Source organism: Phyllostomus discolor, chromosome 6 (assembly GCF_004126475.2).
Source record: "Phyllostomus discolor isolate MPI-MPIP mPhyDis1 chromosome 6, mPhyDis1.pri.v3, whole genome shotgun sequence".
Lineage (NCBI taxonomy): Eukaryota > Metazoa > Chordata > Mammalia > Chiroptera > Phyllostomidae > Phyllostomus > Phyllostomus discolor.
Genome location: NC_040908.2, coordinates 129,226,851 through 129,237,969, shown reverse-complemented (window position 1 = coordinate 129,237,969; position 11,119 = coordinate 129,226,851). Strand labels below are relative to the sequence as shown.

At 41.3% G+C, this 11,119-nt stretch overlaps 1 pseudogene; it reads left to right on the top strand.

Moving 5' to 3' along the window:
- Positions 1-674: 674 nt before the first annotated feature.
- On the top strand, positions 675-10,823 carry LOC114498965 (annotated as a pseudogene).
- Positions 10,824-11,119: the final 296 nt, after the last annotated feature.

The window sequence follows — 11,119 nt, the reverse complement described above, 5'->3', positions numbered from 1 at the left end:
CTGGTACATACAGGATAGTTAATGATCAACATTTATAGGACATAGAGAGGGCATGCAGTGAACAAGATAACCATGTGCCCTTGTGCTCTGGGTGCATGCATGGGTTGTGCCCTGAAGGGTTTGGAAAAATGAGATTACACTGACATCTAAAGGTATGTTATCTTATTTCTTAACATTTTATTTATTCCTTCATTTTTAGAGAGAGGAGAGGTGAGGCAGAAGGAAAGGGAGAGAAACATTGGTGCACAAGAGAAACATTAATCAGTTGCCTCTCATACACCACCACCGGGGACCTGGCCCACAACCCAATCATGTGCCTTGACCAGGAATCGAACCAGCAACCTTTCAGTTTGTGGGACAATGCCCTACCCACTGAACCACACCAGTCAGGGCTAAAGGCACATTATTTTAGATGCAAAAGGACAAGAGACAGGCTCACTTAAGATAAAGATGGACCTTTGTCAAGGCAGCTACAAGCCTAGAATGTGACTACTGGTCGTGACCCACTTTTAGTTAGGAATTCCTATGTTCAGACCATCCTATGTGGAGTCTGAGTTTGTAAGATTTAGTATGCAGCCCCTTTTTCATCCACAAACAGAGGAGGCATCACAGTTAAGTGGGTTCTGGAGCCAGACTGGCTGGGCTCAATTCTTCCATCTACTACTTACTAATTGTGTCACCCAAGGTACCATACTTAACCCCTATAAGCTTCCCCACCTGTAAAGTGGGGATTAAGTAGTACCAATTTGCTGGGTTTATTGTCAAGATGAAATGAGACAATTCATGTAAAAAGAGTGCAGTGCCTAGCATCCAGTAAGTGTGTAATAGATGTTATCTAATATTAATTAAAGAGATGGAAAATAATGGGACAGGAAATAAAACCATACAGTGATGATTATTGCTATTAGTGATATCACTTATGCATGCCTGATTGGAAATGTGCTTGTCTGGGAGCTCTAAGCAGTGGCAGGGAAGTGCATAGTCAGATGAGGTGCTAATGGGCCTATTTGTGTGAGATGAACGGGCAGCTGATAATGGTATTAGCTCTCACAAGTGTATGGTCCAAGTCTGAGAATGTTCCCCTGAAGACTTAGAGAAGAGAGACTTAATTGGAGTGCAATGTAAACCTCAATCGTAATCCTGCCCACAGGAGAGTGGAGCTGCCTGCATCGTGGCAGGAAGCTTGGACTGTACTTTGACTGCCTCTGATATTCCAAACCACATGGCTCTGCAAGGTCCAAAAAGGGGGACCGGAGAGAAACCAGAAAGTGTGAGTATATCAGCATAAGTCTGAGCAGGCTGGACTATGGGCTCTTGTTGCTGCTGTAGCTAAGAGGTAATGTTGCAAGAGGATCAGAGAGATTAAGTTCTCCCCTGAGCTATGTCAATCCAGTGTTTGAATTCAAGTCTTCATCTTAGAGGTAACAGCACAGTTGTTAAAAGCACAGGTTCTGGAGTTAGACTGAGTTCAAACCCCAGCCCTTCCCCTGAATTAACTCTGTGAATCTAAATTAGTCACTAACTCTTCCAAACCTGAGTCTTCATTCATAAGCTGAATTTGCATTATTATGTTGGCTGTCTTCTATTTACCCCTTCATAGCTATTTTCTACCCTTCTCTACAAACCTGTTGCTCTCTGGCTTGTATCCAAGAAATGGGCAGATAGGAGGAGAGTAAAATTGTGGTGTTTATTTCCCTCGATTCCACACTACTGGGTTGCTTAGGATGGTTTGTGACCCTCTACCAAAGACCACAGCTACTTTTCAGGCAGCCTTTTCCTTGCAGCTTTCTCCACAGATTCCAGAAACCACCACTTTTTTCCTCTTCAGGCCTCAGATGGTAACAGCTCCCCATTGTCATTAGCACCAAGACATTGTAACATACCTTATTTCTTTCTCTAAACTCTCCCCATTTAATCCCCTTATTTAATGCTATTCAATTACCCACTTTTTTTTTAATATTTTATTTATTTATTTTTTTAGGGAGGGAAGGGAGGGAGATAGAGAGAGAGAGGGAAACATCAATGTGCGGTTGCTGGGGGTTATGGCCTGCAACCCAGGAATGTACCCTGGCTGGGAATCGAACCTGGGACACTTTGGTTCCCAGCCCGCGCTCAATCCACTGAGCTACGCCAGCCAGGGCTAATTACCCACTTTTGAATGTGTGCCAGGACCCTGATACAACTTCTTGCTTGTAATAGTTATCCCTTAGGTGGCCAAACAGCTGTCAGTGGTTCCATTCTTTCTGAGAACAGCTCTTATACAAAAGTTAAGGATCCTCAGTTGCTATATCTATGCTACTGGGCATGATCCTTCAACCTGATTGGCCCAGGGATGGATATCTTACCCAAGGTGAGCCAATCAGATTCTCCTGAATGAAATGTGATATTTGGAACAGAATGATAACTGGAACTAGGAACCACTGTGACTGTACCTGATTTATTCCCAAATTCACCCTCTATGCTTATAAAATTAGGCAAGAATGACTTCTTGACTTCTGGTCAAGATAGCAGCATAGGTAAACATGGTACTCACCTCCTCCCACAACCACATAAAAATTATAACTAACCTACAGGACAGCCATCATGCAGAACTGCCTGAAATCTGGCTGAACGGAACTCCTACAACTAGGGAACTAAAGAAGAAGCTGCACTGAGACTTATAGGAGGGACAGAGATGCAGAATGGGCTGGTCTCACAGCCACATGTGGTGGATAAAAATTGGGAGGGATATCTCAGTGGCAGAGGTCTCCCCTGAGGAGCAAGGGGTCCCAGTCTCATACCATGCACCCATGACTAGGGTTCCAGTGCCAGGAAGAGAAATCCCCATGATTTCTGGCTGTAAAAACCAACAGAGATTGTGGCTGAGAGAGATAGAGGGCTTCTAGAGTCCCAGGCAGTTCCTCTTAAGTGGCCCATGTATGGACTTACTCAGACTCACTGTCTCTGAGCTCTAGTGCTAGGGCAGCAGCTAGAAAGGAACTGAGGACACAAGGAGAGAAACTGAATTGTCTGACATCCAGAAGAGAGCTGGAAGGGCAGCTTTCTCCCAAACAGAAGTGTTGGCAGAGACAATTGTGTTTTTTTTTTTTTATTATAAGACTTTTCTCCACAAAGCTGGCAGGTAGGCACCATATCTTAGTCTTCTCAACCTGGCTAATATTGTTGTCCCACCCTGGTGATTCCCTGAGGCCCTGCCATGCCCAGCTTTTAGGCCCATCTAAGCTGTTTCCAGTGGCTTTACCATATGAACAGCCTGTCTTGGCTCATGCTTCAGACTTCCCTAAAATCTCTCAAATAAGCAGCATCTGGACTCAACACACCCCATACATCTTACCATGTGGCCCCAGGCCTGGTGCTATCAGTAGCCAAACTTGATTTGCAGCTTGGCCTCACCTGGGCACATCCAAGCCCAACGCAAGTAGCAGCCATCTGCAGATCACACTGTAGCTCATGCTGGGTAACCCCCAGAAGAACACAGGCAGCAACTGACCTTGGCTTGCACCTCCTAGATAGTACTAGAGCCAGCACACCCAGTGGACAGCTTCAGACCACATTGAAGCACCATCACCCCAACCACCTCCATAAGCAACACAGTCAAGGGGTGGACTCAGCAGACACTAGAGCCCAGATGAAGTAAGTCCTGCTCTGTGGGGTGGGTCTTGCACAGCTGATCCTCCAGGGTGGTCAGTGCTCACAGCCAGTCCTTGCAGCTGATTAGCCTATGGGTAAATCCCTCCAACTGACATGCTAACAGCAATCAAGTTTCAATACAAGAGGAGGGTGTGCACAGTCCACACACCTGGAGGGCCCAGCTCAGGTGAATGGGGAGTTTGTGCTACTGGACCCTACAGACCCTTACTACATTAGGCCACTCTACCAAGACTGGGAGATGTAGAAACTCTACCTAATACATACAAACAAACACAGGGAGGCTGCCAAAACAAGGAGATAAAAAATCATGGCCCAAATGAAAAAACAGAAAAAAATTCCAGAAAAGGAACTAAATAAAATGGCAACAAGAAATGTACTAGATCACAGGTGGCAAACACAAGGCCCATGGTCTGAATCTGGCCCTCCACCTTGTTTCTACACAGTGGCAGTGCTGAGCTCCTTGCCCCTAGTTAAGGAGTAGTTACATTTATACAGTCCTGAGATTACATTCGGCCCTTTGAAGGCAACCTCGAGGCTGATGCAACCCCTGGTGAAAATGAGTTTGACACCCCTGTACTAGGTGCGGAGTTCAAAACACTGGTTATAAAGATACTCAAGGAACTTAGTGAGAACTTCTTTAGCATAAAAAAAGACCAGTCAGAAATGAATAATACACCAACTGAAGTGAAGAATAATTTATAGGGAATCAACAGTAGACAAAGTGAGAATCAAATCAGCAATTTGGAATATAAAGAAGCAAAAACACCAAATCAGAACACCAAAAAGAAAAAAGAATCCCCCCTGCCATGCCCTCTTCCAACCATGTTTTTTGACAAGGTCTGAACATGGAAAGAGGGCATTCAAGGAATCCATCTTCCTGGAAGAGAGCGTGGCATACAAAGGGGGGTGGTAATTTTTCTGGGGATTGCTTTTAATAATTTCCTTGCTAATATTAATCATGGTCTTACTTTGTACCCTGATTCCCATAAGAACAGAACATGAGAAGAAAGAGGCTCGAAAAGAGTCAATGATTGATTTTGAGGGAAATTCTGAAGGGACCACTAGTTCTCCCTAGACTATTGAATCATGCCCAGATTGTTTTAAATCAAGTGTTTATAAACCTGAGTAAGAAATTATCCCCGATTGTTTCCATAAAAGAATTCATAAATCAGTTACAATAGGTTGAATTATTGGCGGACTTTCCCATGCCCGTTCCTTACCCATAGATACAAAGAGTCTTTCTAGAAAACAAGAAAAAAACTATATAGACCCTTACCCACAGCCCAGGGATACCCCTGGGTAGCATATTAGATTATTGGCAAATTATGGTATCCCCCAAAAGGAGCTAATGGTCTCCAGAGGGTTCCAGATCTCCCATTGCCTTATACAGGAGCATATAAGGAGGGTGACATTAGAATGGTCAATTAGGATGAAGTTCAAGTGCCTTATAATAGTCTAAATTTCATGGAAAGGCTAGCTCGAAGAAGACCTCCCTGGTGTTTATTAACTAAGAAATAAAAGGAGTTTACTGTAGCTGAATTTCCTGTTTATCGCTCCTTACCTGTTTGTTTTGGAGATTAAAAGGTGGTGGGATTGTTAGATATCTGTATCTCAGGTTTATTGATTTGCATAATTCCAATGAAGTTGTATAAAATAATTTCTTGACCAGAGAATAAAATCCCCTCTAATGAAATAGCCCCTGAATGTCTAAAAGTTGTTGGAGTAACAGCCCCGCCTTTACCTTGAATAGGAATATATATCAAATAGAATTAGACAGGCAAAGAAATAAGAAAAGCTGGTTAACTATTATAAATTAAGCACGTAGAAACAGTTACCAGGGAGTTAGAGTCCATGGTACATAGAGAAATATTTTAGACAGAAAAGATAAATAGGTAAGTTAGACATCACAAAGGCCTTATAATAAATTTCCTATAACCTCTGTTCAATTTAGCGTATCCTTTTGCCCCATGACAAATTCTGAGAATTTTAATAAACAATAACACATTCAAACTCTGTACGTACAGCTATTTCTAATTGTCTGATTTATGGCTCTCCTGGTTAAAATAATCTTTGTTTAATATAACTGAATCTATGGGAATTTTTGTATTTTTCCTGGTTACCTTTGTATTAATTTTTTTCTGCTTTACCTAATCGCAAATGCCAATCATTGCTAAAAATGAAAGTATAAAAACCTGCTTGTACTTGCAATAAACGGAACAGAGCATCACTGTCCTCTGAGGTGTGTTGTCGTCTGTCTCCCATCGCCGACGCCTTACCCACCTTTCAGGAAACCCTGGACCTAGCTGCGGCTGGACCACGGCACCCCCCTAAAAAGTAAGACAGTGTAAAGAGCTTCTGGGACCACTTCAAGTATACTAACATTCAGATCATGGGGGTGCTGAAAAAAAAAAGAAGAGAAAGAACAAGAAATTAAAAATCTATTTGAAAAAATAATGACAGAAAACTTCCCTAACTTGGAGAAGGAAAAAGACATACAAGTCCAGGAGGCACAGAGAGTCCCAAACAAGATGAACCCAAAGAGGCCCACAGCAAGACATATCATAATTAAAATGCCAAAGGTCAAAGCAATAGATAGAATCTTAAAAGCAGCAAGAGAAGAGCAGTTATCCAAAAGGGAGCTCCCATAAGACTGTCAGCTGATTTTTCAACAGAAACTTTGTAGGCCAGGAAGGATTGGCAAGAAATATTCAAAGTGATGAAAAGCAAGGACCTACAACCAAGATTACTCTACCCAGTAAAGCTATCATTCAGAATTGAAGAACAGATGAAGAGTCTGTCAGACAAGAAAAAGGGAAAGAAGTTCAATACCACCAAACCAGTATTACATGAAAAGTTAAAGGGTCTTCATTAAAAAGAAGAAGAAAATAAAAAATATGAGCAATAAAATGGCAATATATACATACCTATCAACAGTTGAATCTAAAAAACAAAACAAATGAACAAGCAGAACAGAAACCAACCCATAGATACAGAGAACATTTTGATGGTTACCTGTTGGGAGGGGGTTGGGGGCTGAGTGAAAAAGGTGAAGGGATTAAGTACAAATTGGTTGTTACAGAATAGCCATGGGGACATAAAGTAGAGCATAGGGAATATAGGCAATAATATTCTAATAATTGTGTGTGGTATCAGATGTATACATAGTTATTAACATTCTAATAACTATGTATGGTAACTATGTATGGGTGAGAGATTTATCAGGATGACCATTTAGTAAGTCATGTAATGTCTAATTACTAGAGTGTACACCTGAAACTAATATAATAATGTATGTCAACTGTAATTGAAAAATTAAAAAATTGAAAATAAGAATGGATTCTTATCTTTCCAAATTTTGATTGTTCAACCCTTCATCCTGTCCCATGAGACACCCCATTGTCCTTTCAATACATTTCTTTCTTACTTACCTAGTCATAGTTGGTTACTGCTGCTACCAGTCTAAATAACCTCAGTAAACACAGCACCTCACAGAATTTTTATGAAATAATATATGTAGCATATTTAGCATGTCTGTGAGGTTATAGTTAGCTCTCAATAGCTTGTAGCATTTATTATCTGTAAAAATGAAGCTAATAAAGGAATGAGAAGACAAGCCACAGATTGGGAGAAAATATTTACAAAAGACACATCTCATAAAAGACTGTTATCCAAAATACATGAAGAATTCTTAAAGCTCAACAGTAAGTAAATGATCCTGATTTAAATAAAAGATTTTAACAGACACCTCACCAAAGAAGATATGCAGTTCTCAAATAAGTATGTAAGAAGATATTCACTATCATACAAGTGTATGTCTTCAGGGAATTGCAAATTAAAACAGTGGAACACCACTATGCATCTGTTGGAATTGCCACAATCCAAAACAAAGACAACACTAAATGTTTTTGAAGATGTAGAGCAAGGGTTACTCTCATTCATTGCTGTGAAAATGCAAAATGGTACAGCCACTTTGGAAGACAGCATGTTTCTTACAAAACATACTCTTATCATAAAGTCCAACAATAATATTCCTTAGTGTTCTCCCACATGAGTTGAAAACTTATGTGCACACAAAAACCTGCATAGGAATATTTACAGTAGCTTTATTTATCATTTCAAAAACTTGGAAACAGACAAGATGTTCTTCAGCTGGTAAGTCAATAAATAATCTGTGGTACATCTGGATAGTAGAAAATTATTCAGTGCTAAAAAGAAATGAACTACCAAGCCATAAAATGACATGGAGGAAACAAATGCACGTCACCTTTTTAAATGCATATTACTAAGTGAAAGAAGCCTATCTGGAAAAGGCAAAACTGTAGAGAAGGATTAGTGATTGCCAGGGCTTGAGGGATGAATAGTCAGAGCAGAGAAGATTTAGGGCAATTAGTTTTTTCTGTATGACACTACAGTGGTGGATACATGTTGTATACATCATGAAAACCCATAGACAGCACCAAGAATGAACCCCAACGTAAACTACGGGCTGTGGTGATTATGATGTGTCAGTGCAGGTTCATCGATTGTAACAGATACATCACTGTGGCGCAGGAGGTTGATAATGGGGGAGGTGTGGGAGGGCAGAAAGTATATGGGAACTTTCTGTATTTGCCACTGAGTTTTGCTGTGAACCTAAAACTGCTCTGAAAAAAGAAGTTAACTAATTTTTTTAAGTAGGGAAAAAAGTCTATCTAATAATTGCCTCACAGACTTTGTGAAAATTAAATGAGTCCATGTGGTGTCTACTAAACTCTGCTGGGTTACCACAGGACTCAGGTGGGAAAGTGAAGTGAAGGGTCTGAGCGAATCTCAACTGATTCTAACGTCCTGCAACAGAGATAATATCGACAAATGCTCAGACTACAGTCTGGGAACTAACGTGTAATTTGGTCTGTTTGTGTTTCCTCATTTGGAAACTGACCTGCCCTCTTCTAAGGGAGTCTTGTAAGACTGTCAATCATCCCAGTCAGGGTACATTCCTGGGTTGCAGGCCATGACCCCAGCAACCGCACATTGATGTTTCTCTCTCTCTCTCTTGCTCTCGCTCTCTCTCTATCTCCCTCCCTTCCCTCTCTAAAAAATAAATAAATAAAATCTTTTTTAAACAGCTAGGATTACTATATTACTATTAAAAAAACATTGTGATATTTAAAAAAAAGAAAAGACTGTGAATCAAATCGTGGGGAAGGGGTGGGGCAAACAATCAAGCTGGCAGACAGTGCATCCCGTTCCCTGGACACAAGAAAACACAGACATTTAAGCAAGGACCAATTGGAGTCCTCTGGGGAATTGTTTGAGTTACTAGGAGTCTCGTCTTCTAAAGTCACTAGCTTAAGGATCCTAAAACACCTGAAGTTTCTGGGATTCTTTCAACATGTGGAGAAAATGTGCTAGAAAAGTATCCATCACAGAGAAAAGCCATCCCAGAGATAGAAAATAGAGAAACAGATTCCTGGCAAATTCGGGGGGTTTCTTGGTTCAGTTTTTAGTTATGAGGTCCAATATATTTTCTTATTCTCTAGGCCAATTTGAAATGTATACACATTATCTGTAATAGAAATAATCCTACTTATTATACTTCTCATGTAAGCCCTTCTTCTAAGAAGTTTAGGTACTTGCAGTTATTTCTTTTGTCTTAATAAAAGTGCTGAAAAATGTACAGGTGCTGACATTTTTCTTTCTATTTTTCTGGTTAAAAAAACTAATACAGGGTCTGGCACAAATAATACCATTTTTATTACAAAATCATAAGCATGTAATTCTGTAACATAACAATATGTCAAGTGTACTATATAATATTTTAGGTGAAATTCTGAAATTAAAACTATAAATTTTTGCACCCATATTATTACCCTACCTACACACTCAAGCAGGCACTACTTCTGCCAGGCCCTGTATGTTAAGAAACTTACCCAATTTGCACAGCAAGTGAATGTTGGTGCCAAATGGAGAGCACCAGACCTGTCAAGGACACTTTATGATTTTATGAGTCCCAGACACTTTTGTTTTCATGAAGCTTCTTCTTCTATAAAATGATCTTTTAAATTGCATTTTGTAATGCACTGGTATAAAGACAAATATAATCCTAACCGGGTTCGTTGTTATTTACTAATCACTTTCAACTTCTGTTTCTGTTCTGTTTCATAAGAAACTGAAACACTTTCATGGATTGCTCACTTCCAACCGACAAGCATTGGTAGGCGTTGCTGTCATAAACTAGGCTGGTGGTTTGAAACATCAAGGAAGACGGCAGGTGCAACCTTGAACAGGCCATGGGATCCTTCAACTCAGGGCCTTTGGCGGCCTCTGGCGCACTCTGCAAGCCAGCACGGAGGAGCAGCTCAAGGGCAAGTGGATATGTTAAAGCCCCAACCTCAGAACAGCGGGGGAGAGCTGGGCCATCTCAAGCTCGTTCTGCTAGAGCTCAACTTCCTGCCAACTACAGCGACCAAACTGACCAAACAGCAGCTCATGCTGGCCCACGACATACTAGAGATTCAAGCCCAGTGGAGTATCCAGTAAGGACATGCCCTCCTTTGAGGGCTATATGGCCGAGCTCAAATGCTACTACTTCGATGACAAGGAGCAGCTCCCCAAGTCAGCGTACATGCACCAGCTCTTGGGCCTTAACCTCCCACACTGTTGCATGTCGAGCTGGAGAAGCTGCCTACCAGGGACATCCAGACCAATGTATACATCAAGCATCCTGTGCCCCTTGAGCAATACCTAATGGAGGGCAGCAAAACAAGGTGTTTCTGGCCAAAGGCAACATCTCTGCTGAGAGCTATACCTTCTTCATCGACATCCTGCTTGAACTATCAGAGATGAGATTGCTGGGTGCATGGAGTAGGCCTAGAAGAAAATCCTCTTCACTGAGACTACCCTGATTTTCTTCTTCAACACGAGTCAAAAGATGACAGACTATACCAAGAAGTGAGGGTGGGTCCTGGGCCTCAGCGACTACTACAGCTTTGCCAGCCAGCAGCAGAAACCAGAAGATACCACCCCCTCCACAGAGCTGGCCAAACAGGTCACCAAGTATACTGGGCAGCTGGAGATGATCATCTGCACCCAGCACGCTCTGGGGTGGGGCAGGGCTTGCATTATATTGAAAGCAGTTGTTGTGCAGGGTTTCCTCCAATAAGGCTGAATGGACATTCTGTTTCCTAAATAAAAATTGTGGCTCCTTGGCCCTAATGAATCTAATGGACAAGTTGACCCCAAGTCTTGTTTGCAAAAGAAAGTAGAAAGAAGCATGGAAATGAGATGATATATGTGAATATACTAAAGTATTGTGTTGACCATAAGTCACTGCAACAAATGCAAAGACAATTAATTACTAAAGTTGCTCTCAAGAAGGTAAATGTACAGTCCCCATATGTGGTCATGAAAAGGTTAAATATCAAAACCCTAAGTGGCTACAGAGTGGAATGCTTAATAGTAGGAGACCAGCCCAGGCTGGTGTGAC